General features: G+C 36.7%; 2 pseudogenes; one reads left to right on the top strand and one right to left on the bottom strand.

Annotated features, from left to right (window-relative positions):
• Nucleotides 1-259: 259 nt before the first annotated feature.
• LOC106735914 (60S ribosomal protein L7a pseudogene) lies at nucleotides 260-1,070 on the bottom strand (annotated as a pseudogene).
• Nucleotides 1,071-12,975: 11,905 nt separating this feature from the next.
• Nucleotides 12,976-13,633, top strand: LOC102468097 (40S ribosomal protein S3a-like; annotated as a pseudogene).
• The last annotated feature ends 792 nt before the right edge of the window (nucleotides 13,634-14,425 follow it).

Here is a 14,425-nt window from a genome sequence, read left to right on the forward strand (position 1 = left end):
AAGGTGACAAACGGGCCACTTTATGAATGCATTCCACAGAGCTCAACCTACTGGATAACACTGTTTAGACTGTTTTTGTGTCACAGTGTGTAACTTTGCTATTCTATTTATACTGTTTTGCTGTCATAATGTATACTTTTTATCAGTTAGGTTAGTCTAGGTTTTACCAATCTCCAAGTCTTCCTCTCCCTGCCCTCCCCCACTGGCTGAAAGAGAGGGTTTTATTATGTGTATGTACAGAAAACTTAGTAGTGCACATTTAACCCAATTTGGTGGCAAGCTCTTTAGCCTTTGTATTTTCCAGTTTTGCAATGCAAGGCATAGAATTTGGGCCCAGACATTGCCTCCCCAGTGATGGTGTATCTCATCATATCTGTCATTGTAACTGATCCTGATGACTTCCACCAGATTAGTCAGGGTGCCTTTGACTTCCAAGTTAACCTGTGTGAAGACAACAGTGGTACAGGTTTTCTTGTGGATCAGGCATCCCAATCTGACCTTCCTCTTGATAATGCATTAGGGAACCCTCATCTTCTGACACTGGGCAAACAGGAAGACAACCAGCTCAATGGGATCCACATCATGTGCACGCACCATCTGCTGAGTCTTCTTGTTCTCCACCAAAGTAGTGACAGTGTTGACCCCTGCCTAGAAGACTGGTGGCTTCCTAGTGGGGACGTTCCCTTTGCTAGCAGCCTTCTTCTCAGCCAGGGCCAGCAGCCGCTGCTTCTTCTCCTGCTTTGTCTCTGGCCTGTACTTGTGGGTCAACTTGAGCAGCTGAGTAGCTAACTGATGGTCCAGAGCCTGGATGAACTTATTAATCACAGGAGGCACTTTCAGCCACTTGTAGAGGATAGCCCTCTGCTGCTCCAGCCGGATTTAGTGGGGCCGTATGACTAAGTGGGTGAGGTCCTTTTTAAGCTGGACGTCCTATCCTATGCCAAAATTCTTAGACCTTTTCTCAAACAGGGGATTAACTACCTTCTTAGCCTCCTAATTCTTCTCAACAGCAGGGCCTGGAGGCCCTCCTCCCCCTTTCCCTTGGCCTTCTTTCTTTTTGGCATCTTGTGCCACTGGAGGAGAGAGAGCGCTTCAAGTCTCAATAGTTCAAAGAACTAAGTTTTATTTTTAATTTATACTACAAATTTATGACAATTCAGCTGGGGGCCTTGTTTATTGGAGTTTCTCAAGAACCCAGACTGCCTAAACAGCTATCTCATTAGACAATAAAGATCACTTTGCCAAAAGGAAAATAGAACTCTGGAGGGCTTCAAACTGTCCACTAAAGGTTTCATACTAAAAATGACATGGGATTATTTCTGCTTACGATTCATTAGTAAAAATTAATCACATGGTGCCTTCCAATAACAAGGGATCAGGAAGTGCAGTTATACCATGGGCCAGAAAAGTCAAATCTATAAATACTTGGTAAACAGCATTAATGACAGTCATAGGCTCTTCTAGGTTGAAAAATTTCTGTGAGGATAAGAAGGCATATTTTGTGATGATTCTGGGCAAAATGATCACAGAATCAGTGGAAAAAAAATTCCATTTTTGTAAATACTAAAACGATAAAGTTCAAGCCTGAGTTAATACCCCTGTAGTCATGATGACTTAGGAAAATAAAGGGACAGATGATATTGCTAAAGGTTGATATTTATCCTGGGAACAAGATAGGTAAGGGGATAAGAGAAAAAAAAAAAAGGAAGAGTCTTAAAATGCATTTTTAGTGCAAAGTTTATGATTGTTGACATTGTGTGAGCAATGTACCTCATGGTCAGCATTAGTATAAAGAACATAGCTCAATATATTAAAATAAAAATTAAAACTATCAGTTGAATCTGTTTGTCATGTTTTCCTAATGATGAAATGGTACAAGATTATGTGATATAAAATCAGTTTTAGGGTACAGATTTTTTTCTTTCTTTTTCTGGCTAGTGTGTTGGGGCATGTGATAGAAACTTAGAAACAGACAGGGAGAGGATAAAACATCCTCCATAGGGAATGGTTGTGTTGCAGTCTTTTCTCTTCCATTTCTCCCTCCTTTTAGGATTTCAGGCCTGCATACAAATGCACCCAGTGTGTTTCTCAGGCAATGAGATTTTAGAATCAGATGACACAGCCATTACTAATGAATGATCATCAAGTTCAATATTGTACAAATATGTTTTCATCAATGGAACCACTTTTTTTTCTTTTTCTTTTTTTGGAGAGGTTTTTGCTATAGGGCGCATGCTCTCACCAGACAGACAGAGAGACAGAAAGCAAGAAATCACACCCCAGGGAGGATGGCCACACTGCAATCCCTTCTCCTCCATTCTCCTCTTGGAATCTTGGGCACGCACGCACACGCATCTGGCGTTAATTTAAGCCACCAGGTCCGGGACTCGAACTGCGGTCGACTACATGGAAGTCCAGCGACATAGCCATTACGCTAAATGCTGGTCCCTGGAACCACTTTTTTAAAGGAAATTTAACCCAGAGAAAAGCAGAATTCTTAATAAAGAATTCTTCTTGATAAAATGTGTGTGTGTGTGTGTGTGTGTGTGTGTGTGTGTGTGTGTCTGACAATAAGGGAGTGTAGATGAGAGATAGTCTATATTTTCCCCAGTGGGTCTCTTCCAATGCCCTCTAAGGCTTCCTGCATCCTTGGCTTAATCTCTGGAGTTCAGTTTGAAAATCACTGGAACCCTAGGAGAAAGCTGTTGCCAAGAAATATTAAGTATTTTGCTCAAGGCCACAGAAATAATTAGTGACTGATCTTGGACTATTGATTTCTAGCCCAGGGATTTTTTCCCTGATTAAATATTAATAATAAATAGAGAAATTGCTCTTTACCTCTCTATTATCATACTTGAGCAAATATTATTCCCTCTATCCCTTTGATATATTAAATAACTAATTGTTTCTAGACATTAAATATTGAGGTAAATTCCCCTTATCTAGCAGCTTCCTCACATTTACCAACAATTCCTTCCAGTAGATATTGATGTTTTCTGGCTTCATTAACTCTTCGCCATCTGCTGTTTTGAGGAGATGGTGATAGAGAGTAAGCGACTTAGCACATTTTCTGACAGAGTCCAAGATTTCTTTTCTATTGCTGTTATAGTACATTTTGCTATCCCAATGACCCCTCTTTTGGTGCATCATTCTTGTCTCACCCAGTCAATGGTATCTCTCAGTCAGAGTTCTTGCATTCACCTCATTCATCCCCTTGGTGACATATGTTCATGATTTTAGTGCTCATTTCTCTACACAGTGGCTAATGTCTTATGTTTTAGCCCCAGCTCTTGAGCTGGACATAGACATGTGGTCCATTATATTCTGCAGATAATCATTTTTTAACTTTCTACATGCCTACTTTGCAGGTTTGTCCTCCATTGAAATGAAAAGTACTTTTCTGATAACTTTGAAACATTTACAATAAGCAGTCATCATTGATCTCCTTCAAAATAAATTTTCTATATGGACGTTTTTACTTTGCACTGTGTGAGATGCAATTATTCAATTGACTGTCCATGAATAGGCTTCCTTCATGGTACTAGAAAGTTTCAAAAGAATACTCTGAACTTAAGGGAAATATAGTTTATGGACTAGACAATCACATTTTCCCCCCTGATTTTCAGCACTGTGCCTGCCCTTCCTTCCTTCCATTCTTCTTTCCATTTCTTCTTTCTTTTTTTTTTCTTGCTCTTTCTTTTTTCTTTCTTCGATGAGCTTTTCAGTTCTCAGACATTGAACATTAAACTCCTGAACATAAGAATTACCTCAGGTTTGTTCAAGTGATTTAGTCAAGGTGAAGTTAGAAGCGAGGAGACAGAGCTATTGTTAAATAAGAACCACTATCCCAAAGAAGAATGAAAATATTCCACTCTGGTGAACATTTAGAAGCCACTTCTAAGTAAAGTGATGCCATGATGGTGATATTGGGAGTGATTTTAATGGTGGCCAGCAATAACTAGAATAGGGAGGAACTTTAAATACCTTTTTAGCATCAAGGTCTTAATATTCTCTTTGCTAATGGAATCACCAGGTTGTTCCCAAATGGCAGATAAATAAACATTTCTGCTAACAACATACAAAATAAGTCTAGGCCCACAGGATAAGACAGGTCCTTCTGGGCCCTACAATTGATCAGGAATCCTCTTCGTTTGGGAAACTTCACAACGCATGTAGCTAATTAGAAGAGCAAATAGTGAGAGATGTTAACTTATTTTTAATCTCAGAGTAAGACCTATGACAAACTATGGTAAAATTTTAACACACTAAATCCTACTGTAGTTGGTATGCATATGCATATGCAAGTTGAGCTGAAAAACATACAGGATAATTGGGCTAATTCATGTCAAAAAACTTAATTATTAATATATTCAGTATTCTTATAAAAACTGAATTATAAAGAGAAGTGGTTCAATTCATCAGCATGCATGTAAAGATAAAAGCTTTTTTTTAAATATTCAACTTCAATTCATCTAGATTTATGTTTAAAATTTGTTTTTTGATATGACACATTTATTAATTAATTTATTTATTTTCCCACTTGAAAACTTAAGTGGAAGCTGGAGATATAAGACCACTGCTTGCCAGAAGCAGAAATTGCTTTTAGAGTCCTCAGCCACATTCTATCCTTTCTACAGTGGTTTTTAAGGCATGTTGAGAGTACCTGTGTGCCAGGAAAACTGCAGTTTTGAAAATTTGTGTTCTAGATCACAAACAGCTTTTGTGATTGTGTACTAGCATTGAATTCTGATTCAATTGCAAGGATCTTGAAATAAAACGTAGAGAGGGAGACATTCCAATCCCTTTCACTGGTATGGACTATGAGGTTCTGGACTAACTTATAGTCTTAGTAATCATATATTTAGAACCTACTGTGTACCTTAAATTGTGTTATAGCTCCTGACCCTGTATAAACAAGAAAGATGAAGCACCTATTTTCATAGGTCTCGTATTCTAGTAAAAAAATAAATGTGAGTTGAAGGAAATGAATTTTATAAAATGTTTTTAAGGGTCAGCTGATGGCATGGTGGTTAAGGTGGCTGGATCCCACATAGCTGACTGTGTGGTTTGAATCCTGGACACAGTGGCTTGAAAAACATACCAAGCACATGTGTGTTCTTGCCCAAAATCCTGAGTGGAAACAAGAGGAAAAAGGATTGTGGCATAACATCCTACATTAGGAGTAATTTCTCTCTCTCTCTTTTCCTCCCTGGTGTTTACATGTACCTTATAGTAAACTTAAAAAAAAAAGTATTTTTAAAATGAATATTATGAAAAAATCAAATAAAGGGATACAGATAAAACAACGTACTAACAGACTGGAAAAAGCCACTGTAAGGATGGGAAAATTCAATTTATACAAAAAAAAGAGCAGGCCATTGAGGATCTAGTAGGGGTACTGTGGGAAAGATTCTCAGAGGATACTGCACACTCAGAGTCACAAAGGGGAATTAACTCTGCTGGGTTTAAGAATCTGGGAGGTGGTATATCTCGGTAGTTTTGATTTGCATTCCTTCAGTTTTTAGGAATATTGAGCACCTTTTCATATATCTGTTTTCCATTTGTGTCTTTTGTGTCTTCTTTGAAGAAATGTCCATACAATCTCTTTGCTCATTTTAAAATCAGGTCTTTTTTTTTCAGTTAGAATAATAGGAGTTCCTTATATTTAGGAAATTTATGCCTTATCAGATATATGAATTGCAAGGATTTGTTTCCCTTTCCAAAGGTCATTTTTTCACTCAATGAATTATTGTTTTTACTGTGTAGAAATTTTTTTAGTTTGATGTAGTCCCAATTATTTTAACTTTTATTGTCTGTGTTTTTTGTTTTTTGTGTCATAGGCAAGAAACTGCCTCGACAATTGCAATGAAGTCTTTCTGCTATATTTCATTCTAGGAATTATGGCATTAACAACAAAAAGAAGGAGGAAAGTTATCAATTCAATATTTTAATAGATATAGGCTCATTCAGATTGTCTATTTTGCCATGGGTGAGTTTTGGTAGTTTGCCATTTAATAACTATTTCATGAAAGTTATTAAAATTGTGGGCATCAAGTTGTTTGTGCTAGATTTGTATTATATTTTAATTTCTATGAAATCAGTAATGATGGTTTCACCTGCATTTCTGCTATTAGAAATTCACATCTTCTCTTCCTTTTTTTTTTGGTTTATGTGGCTAGAGGTTTATCAATTTTATTGCTGTTTTCAACAATTGCCTTTTGTTTTTACTAATTTTTTTATTGTTTTCCTTTTTTTATTTTATTCATTATTGTTCTTTTTTATTATTTTTTCTTCCAATTATTTTAGGGTTAAATTATTCTTCTTTCACTGGTATTCTAAGATGGAAGCTTATGTTACTGATTTAAAAACTTTATAATTGTCTAACATATGCATTTAGTACCATAACTTTCTTTCTAATCATTGCTTTCACTATATCACACATATGTATTTGTATGTAAGTTGTAGTTCTTTTATAATTCAGATTAAATGCATTTTAATTAATCTTGAAATTTATGCTTTGGCCCCTTTTTATTTATTTAATTACTATAGGTTTGGTGCACTCCTCTGAGACAGGGAGAGAAAAGGGAAGTGAAAAAGTACCCCCCAGAGGGGTCAAGCACACTGCAATTCCTTCTTCTCCATTCTGGTCTTGGGATTTTGAATATGCACACACACATACCCAGTGTGTTTTTCAAGTCACTGGTCTTAGGACTCAAACCAGGCAGTTGTTCATATAAGATCCAGCTGCCTTAACCACCATGCCACCACTGGCCCAACCCCTTTGCTTTATTTATAAATACTGGGAAAATGTCCAGCTACCTCTCAGTTGTTGACTTCTACTTTAATTTTATTCTAATCTAGAAACATACCTTGTAATGATTTATTTTTTTCTTTTCTTTTCTTTCTTTTTTTTTTTTGTCTGTTTTATATCCTAGAATATGTTTATAGTAGAGAATGTTCTATGTGAGCATAAGAATACACATGCTGCCTTTGTTGGGTTAATTATTTCTTAAGTATTTATTTTTAATTTAATTTATTATTATTATTATTTATTTTGACCAGAGAGACACAGACAGAGAGTGGGAAAAGTGGGAAAAGCAAGCTGCCAGACCTGGGAGTCAAACTGTGGTCAACCATGTGGGAGGTCAGTGCCTTATCCACCATGTGACCTGCCATTCCCAGAGTGAAACGTTTTTCCGATGCCAATTGTATTCAGTTGACTGATGCTGCTGGTATGTTCATCTATGTCCTTACTGATTTTCCTTCTGCTGACCCATTTCTGATCTAGGGATGTTGAAGTTTTCAGAATAAGAATGTATTCATCTAGTTCTCCTTGCAGTTCTATCATGTGTTTTGTCTCATATATTTTGATACTCTCTTCTTAGACATATACATATTAAGGATTTTTATGTCTTTTTGGATCATTGACCCTTTTATCATTACAAAATTTTCATCTTTGTTCCTGACAATTGTCCTTGATCTATAGTCTACTCTGTCTGAAATGAATACAGCTTCTGCCATTTTCTTTAGATTAGGATTACCTAATATAAGTACAGGATATATATTTTTCTCCATCCTTTTACTCTTAGTTTACTTCATTTTTGCTTCAAGTGGAGGTCTTGTCGGTAAGATGTATTGGGTTGTTGGGAAAGTCATTATGCATTTTTGCATAGAAAAACGTAGGGAATATGTCATGACTTTCCAGACAACCTAAGAGAGACATAGAGGGAGGGAAAGTAAGAAATAACTCCCTTGGAGGATGGCCATACCCCAGTTCCTTCTCCAGTCTCCTCTTAGGATTTTGGGCATGCACACACATGCTCCCAGCATGATCTTCAGGCTGCCAGGTGCAGGACTGGAACCATACAGGAATCCAGCACCTTAACCACCATTTTGCATGTCGACCCCTAGTTTGGTATTTTTTAATCCACTCTAATAATTTATGTATTTTAACTGGAATTGAATGTCTGAATGGAAAAGTATTTTTTCTGGCTCTTGTGGCCCTCTGACACAGACCTTCTTGTCTGTTTGCTTGATTAATTTTTTTAACATGGTTCATGTTTTGGTAGCACTAAGAGATGGTCCTAGGCTAATCTTGTACATTTTATTCCCTAGTCCTAGGGTCATCCACTTCTTTAATGAATCCTTCTTCATTTTATTTGAGAGTGGTATTGGAATCCAGGATCTGGGTGCTATAGTGGTGCTTGCTTTTGGAGAACCTCAGCTGAAGCAGATAAACGTATTTGTGGTGTATGACCTCTGTTTGTGCATTTCTATGTGTATCCATCTGTAATGGCATTAAGATGAATATGAGTTCCAATTGATGTTTCCAGCTCTAATACATTACCATATGGATCTCTCTAGCTTTCCTACTCCCATTACTACCTGTAGCTAATTTCCTACTCTAGTTTTAAGTATAAATTAAAAACTACTTAATGTATATGAAGAATTGTCAAAATTACCCATTACTTTATATTTTGTACATGCATATTGTTTAATTCTTAATTGATTGTGTAACTGCTACACAAAATTAATTGTTTTTGTTTCACTTTTGTTTTTCTTTTATAGGTTTTTGTCACAGGGCTTGTGCACATGCTGGAGAGAGACAGAGAGAGACAACAAGAGGTAAAGTGAGAAGTCACTCCCTCAAGGGAAATGGCCATGCTGCAAGTGCTTCTCCTCAATTCTGCTCATGGGATTTTGGGCATGCATGCACACATGTCCAGCATGATTTTCAAGCCCCCAGCCTGTTATTGACCATGTGAGAGTCTAGTACTTTAACTGCTATGCCACCTGCTGGCCCCTTTGTTTCACATTTTGATATGTGCTTGCTATAAAAACACTCTCTACTTTTGACTTATTCAAGAATGATAGGGAATTAAAAACAAAAACAAAAACTATTGGTTTCACTGTCTTTCTCTTTTATCCCAGGTCCCTTTGGTGTTTTCAGCATAAATGTTGATTAATACAGGAAAGTAACTCAAGTAAGATGGGAGATGATAGAGTTCCTTGGATAGTCACATTTCTTGGGATTTTGCTTTGGGTCAGCCAGTGGTCCTGTGATCAAGGGGGCTGAATCCCATATGCACAACCATGCGGTTTGAGTCCTCCCATGGGCGGTGATTCTCTCTCCTCTTTCTCTCTGTCACTTTCTAGTAAATTCATACACTCTAGGAGAATTTAGTTAAAAAAAATAAGGAAAATAATTGCTTTGTATCTGTGTGCAAAGTGGTAAGTGTGGTCGGTGTGGTAGTAGGTGAGATGGATGTGATGAGGAATGTGGTGTGAGGTGTATTCATGCTGCTAGTACCGAATGAAGAAGTCAGAGGAATCTTCTCAGAGGTCACTATGACTTTCTCTATGCTTCGTTCCAAGAGTAGAAACTAAAACACAACTGAGTTCTAAGAGCACAGTTATTGAGAATGTGGAGAGAAGCAGAGGAAGAACCAGCAAGCAGGATAAAAACAGAGGTGAAGCACAGCTTGAGTCCTCTGGGTGCTGTCCATAGGACACTGGGCAGCTTGTGAGAAGGTGTTGAGCTGGTTGATCATAGAATTTAATCTGAAGAGTACAAGGAGTCACAGAAGGGTGAATGAGTGACACTCCCCAAGTTTTCTCCTTTCCTCCTTTTTAGCATTTTTCATAGATAAATCTTTGATTCTCTTTTCTGAATGCATTGGTCTGATGTCATAAATTACATTTAGGTAGCATTTAGAGGGTTTGATCTTGTTCGCTTCTGTTAGAATTTTATGCTCTGCTAAGTTTCTCTCATTCAATTGTTACAATACCTCAAACTAAAAGAGGTCAGACCTTAGAATCTTTGTCTTAGAAAAGGTTGCGTGTGTGTGTATTTGTGCCTGCCTGCACACACTTGCTTATGCTCATGCACAATTGTGTATTTCATTTTTTTCACACAAGAACAAAAAGAGGAAAATTTTCTTAGATATCCTACCACATGAAACCCAGATTTCATTTTTCTTCAATGAGAAGAATAATTTTCTTATGTCATGTAAGAAAGTCTTACTTTTCCAACAATACACTGTACTGACTAAAATTTATACATTTTTATACATTAAACCATTCTCAGAGACTTCCTTTCCACAAAATTAAATAATGAACTACCTTTGTCACAAAAAAACCTCTTAAATAGAAATAAGTCAATCAATTAGTTTTACTGGACCATGTTAACCTGTATTCAAAACTACAGTATGGTATTGACTATGTACCCTAGCCAAGTGACTTAATAATCTGAGCCTTAATTTTTTTTTTAATGTGTAAACTAAGAAAAACAATTCTCATTTTGAAAATTTTATGTGATTAAAGGTAATAAATATAAATCATTTAGTGCTTATTCTAGCAAATGTTATGTACCTAATCAATTAGAGTTATTACTGGTGATGTTAATAGTATTGATAAAGTGGTTAAAATCAATAGACTTAAAAGGCTATTGAATGGTGATTTAGAAATGAGTCATCATATTTGACTGATATTATGGATGCCCTAAGAAACCCTCAATATTGTTATTGTAATTGTTTTATTCATACCCTAAAATTGATTGGGTAATATTAACATGGTATTAAAATAACTTGATTTTTTATATCAAAATCTTATCCACTCATCATAATCTATGTCCACAACTTCATAGGTTGCTAAGAACACTGTACTCTTTTCATTAATTTTTTTTGCATTTTTTTCTTTATAGATCTTCCTGTGACTGAATCTCCCTCTCTCTCTCTCTCTGCTTTTTCTATTTTAAAATGTTATGCATTTGATTTTATAGACTTTGAAAACCAATAGAAACTAACCTAAGATTGATAACTTTATTTCTGAATATAATATTTAATTTTTTTGGATACTTTGGTGTTCCCTGAGCATTTATGTTGAGTTTTATTAAGATTTTCCTTGGTCTTCTTTTGTTTTCTTGACACATCCTCTCTGAGCAGGGTCATCATTACCTTGAGCTGCATAGAACAAACATCTTAGATAGATTCAACAGTATATTCCTCTAAAGTAGCTAGATTTTTTTGAACAATACACACATATCCACTCACCCACATACATGATGGGGTGACAAGACAGAAGAGAACTTTTATGAGGAACTAACCCTGATGACAGCATAATCCTGGACTTTTAAATAAATATTGTTTCAACTGTCGCATCTGTGATATTCTGTAAAGTTCTCCAAACTGATCAACACACCTTCCCAGTCCACTACATGTTGATGAGTAATCATTCTTAAGGACGACTCAGCATAGCTTATGAACACCAGGAAGCCTCCATAACAGCATTTCATTCCCTCCCTGCTTCTACAGCCAAGAAAATACTGTGTTAAAAATCAGTCTTGAGGGGGGCCAGTGGCCCGGAGGTTAAAGTACTGAATCCCACATGGCTGATGCATGGTGTAAGTCCTGGACCCAGTGTCTTAAAAATCATACCAGGCACTTATGCGTGCATGCCCAAAATCCCAGGAGGAGAATGGAAGAGAAGGGATTGTGATGTGGCCATCACCCCGGGGGTAATATCTCACTTTCTCTCTCTGGAAAGCAAATGTGTCCTATAGCAAAGAAAAAAACAAACAAACAAACAAAACACACACACACAAAAAAAAAAAAACAAAGAAGCAAACAAAATCAGTGTCAATATTTTATTCTAAGAGAAGTGTATTTATTTATTTGTTTAAAGGTTTTTGCCATAAGATGCATACACTCACTGGATAGAGACAGAGAGAGACAGTGAGAAGGAAAGTAATCCCCCAGGAGGGATGGTCACACCACAGTCCTTTTCTCCTGGGATTTTAGACATGCACGCACACATGCCCAGGAAGATTTTTAAGTCACTGGGTCCAAGACTCCAACCACCATCAGTCATGTGGGAGTCTAGCATCTTAACCATTACACTACCTGCTGGCTCCAAGAGGAATATATTTATAAAGAGGCTAAATCCACAGCTACTGTGAGTCTCTTTTCTATTTTTTTTTCTCCCCATAGGGAATGAATGGGACCTGAAATAAGAGAGAGATGAGAATCTTCAACTCACAGGTCCTCCCGTACCCTCTGCCTGAGATGAACTTCCCTCTGCCTGGAGCCCCTGTGGGGGGTCACAAAAGGGTAGATTGTGATCATCATTTCTCAGCAGATCTACTGTAACCTTTTCTTCTAGGTCAATACGTAGAATAGAGTCTCAGAATGAGATCAGAGTGTTGCTCTAATAGGTTCACTAAGAGCAATAGTATGTGTTGTCTAAGCTTTCTACTGGGAATTCCAAAATGTCTAATGGTATATGGGGCCAGATATAGTGGCTGTACTTCCAATGGAACCAAACTCATCAGAAACCCTGCTAACACTGTAAGAGTTTAATTGTGACTTGCTCAACATTGGTTGGCTATCTTTTATTTATTTATGTATTTATTTATTTTAATTTAATTTGGACCCTGGACTCTCATGTGTGTACCTGGCATGGCGCAGGCTGACCAGGCTGGAGACTAGAACCATTATGGTCATCCGGTTTCTCTTCAGTAGTGGATTACTGCTGTGCCACAGAGCCAACGTAGATTGCTGCCTTTCAGTGAGAGCACGATATAAAAATACTGGATAACTTTTAGAATAACAAAGTTTATAAGCTGAAGAATATAATTTAGCAATGGGGGCCACTGTGCCAACAAACAGACAGGCAGGTAAACGAAGCAAGTGAAGCTTGCACATATCTAGAAAAAAGCTAGGGTTTTGCAAAATAAAACAATATACTCATCACCTAGGTTACAGTTATCAATATTTTGCGAATATTGTTTGTTCTTTCACATCACAAATTTATTTGTTTTTATTTTTAAAATATTTTAGTCTTTTGGATCTTTGAGTAGCACCATAGTGGCTGGCAAGAATAAGCACCTTATGAAAGGTGAAAGGAAGAAAAAAGAGACAAAAAAAAAAAAAGAGAATCATTTTTTAAAAAAAAAAAAAAAAAAAAAAATTGTATGACATGAAAGCACCTGCTATGTTCAGCATATGAAATATTGGGAAAACACTAGTTACCAGAACTCAAGGAACCGAAATTGTGTCTGATGACAGCCTTTTGGGTCATGTGTTTGAAGTGAGCCTTGCAGATCTGAAGAATGACAAAGTCGCATTTAGGAAATTTAAACTAATCACCAAGGAAGTTGAGGACAAAATCTGCCTGACTAACTTCCATGGCATGGATAGGACATATGACAAAATGTGTTCTTTCAAAAAATGGCAGACCGTGACTGAAGCTCATGCTGATGTCAAGACTACTCATAATTATTTTCTTCATCCCCCTGTGTTGGGTTTACTGAAAAAAAAAATGCAACAATCAGATACGGAAGACCTTTTATGCTCAACATCAGCAGGTCTACCAAGTCTGGAAGATGATGGAAATGATGACCAGGAGGTGCAGACAAATTACTTGAAGAAGTGGTCAATAAACTGACTCCAGGCAGCACTGGAAAGGACATAGAAAAGGCTTGTCAATCTATCTATCCTCTCCTTAATGTCTTCATCAGAAAATTAAAAATGCTGAAAAGCCCAAGTTTGAATTGGGGAAACTCATGAAGCTTCACGGTGAAGGCAGTAGCTCTGAAAAAGCTACTGGGGATGAGATGGGTGCTAAAGTTGAATGAGCTGATGGGTATGAAGGCCCAGCCTAATACTCTGCTTAAAGCTCAGACTTTTAATGTGACAAATAAAAGGTCCTACTTGTGACCAAAAAAAAAAAAAAAAATTAAAGTAAATTCTAGGAGTCTGCCTATGCTTGGTGATTGAGACAGCTGGATGCCACAGGGCTAACTTCACTTTTCCAGTCCAGATCCAGCAGCTTGAGAAACACACTAGGCACATATGCATGCGTGTTCCAAATTCTGAAAGGATTAATGGAGAAGAAGGGATTGTGGGGTGGGAAGAGTTCTTTCTCACTTTCTCTCTCTCTCTCTCTCTCTGTATCTCTCTCATAAGCATACTCACCCCCTGGCAAGTTATAAAAAATAAAATAAACAAACAAATAAAAAACAAACAACATAAATCAATTCCAGCCATCATATAATTTTTCTTATCAATGTTTGGTCTGATTTCTACCAGTTAAGCACTTTTTAAAATAAACATAAACACAATACCATCTTCACAACTAAAATTAAAATTTCCTTAATATCAACTATAAAAAAATTTTACTTGGTTGATATGTTTCTTAAATATCTTTTATTCCATAAAGTTTATTTTCTTGTTTAAACATTAATACCTGGTTGTTTCACTTTCTGTAATAATCAATTAATGATTAATGGTTTTTAGAATTTTCACTCTTACTCATATTTTGTAAAGCTTTTCATCATTCTTTCACCTCTGGTTTCAGTGAATCTGGATGATGCAAATTTGATATAATATGCATAAAAATTATACACACCCACACATGTTTGTTAGTT

This window comes from Tupaia chinensis, unplaced genomic scaffold (assembly GCF_000334495.1).
Source record: "Tupaia chinensis unplaced genomic scaffold, TupChi_1.0 Scaffold000052_1, whole genome shotgun sequence".
Lineage (NCBI taxonomy): Eukaryota > Metazoa > Chordata > Mammalia > Scandentia > Tupaiidae > Tupaia > Tupaia belangeri.